Here is a 1,187-nt window from a genome sequence, read left to right on the forward strand (position 1 = left end):
GTAAAAACTCATGGTATAACAGTGTATTCACATTGAATACAAGTATATTTGATGCAGTTTACATATAGAAGTAAAAACTCATGGTATAACAGTGTATTCACATTGAATACAAGTATATTCTGATGCAGTTTACATATAGAAGTAAAAACTCATGGTATAACAGTGTATTCACATTGAATACAAGTATATTTGATGCAGTTTACATATAGAAGTAAAAACTCATGGTATAACAGTGTATTCACATTGAATACAAGTATATTTGATGCAGTTTACATATAGAAGTAAAAACTCATGGTATAACAGTGTATTCACATTGAATACAAGTATATTTGATGCAGTTTACATATAGAAGTAAAAACTCATGGTATAACAGTGTATTCACATTGAATACAAGTATATTTGATGCAGTTTACATATAGAAGTAAAAACTCATGGTATAACAGTGTATTCACATTGAATACAAGTATATTCCATGCAGTTTATATATAGAAGTAAAAACTCATGGTATAACAGTGTATTCACATTGAATACAAGTATATTTGATGCTGTTTACATATAGAAGTAAAAACTCATGGTATAACAGTGTATTCACATTGAATACAAGTATATTTGATGCAGTTTACATATAGAAGTAAAAACTCATGGTATAACAGTGTATTCACATTGAATACAAGTATATTCCATGCAGTTTACATATAGAAGTAAAAACTCATGGTATAACAGTGTATTCACATTGAATACAAGTATATTCGATGCAGTTTACATATAGAAGTAATAAAACTCATGGTATAACAGTGTATTCACATTGAATACAAGTATATTCCATGAAGTTTTTTATATATAGAAGTAAAAACTCATGGTATAACAGTGTATTCACATTGAATACAAGTATATTTGATGCTGTTTACATATAGAAGTAAAAACTCATGGTATAACAGTGTATTCACATTGAATACAAGTATATTTGATGCTGTTTACATATAGAAGTAAAAACTCATGGTATAACAGTGTATTCACATTGAATACAAGTATATTTCGATGCAGTTTACATATAGAAGTAAAAACTCATGGTATAACAGTGTATTCACATTGAATACAAGTATATTTGATGCAGTTTACATATAGAAGTAAAAACTCATGGTATAACAGTGTATTCACATTGAATACAAGTATATTTGATGCAGTTT

The sequence above is a fragment of the Daphnia magna genome, unplaced genomic scaffold (assembly GCF_020631705.1).
Source record: "Daphnia magna isolate NIES unplaced genomic scaffold, ASM2063170v1.1 Dm_contigs277, whole genome shotgun sequence".
Taxonomy (NCBI): domain Eukaryota; kingdom Metazoa; phylum Arthropoda; class Branchiopoda; order Diplostraca; family Daphniidae; genus Daphnia; species Daphnia magna.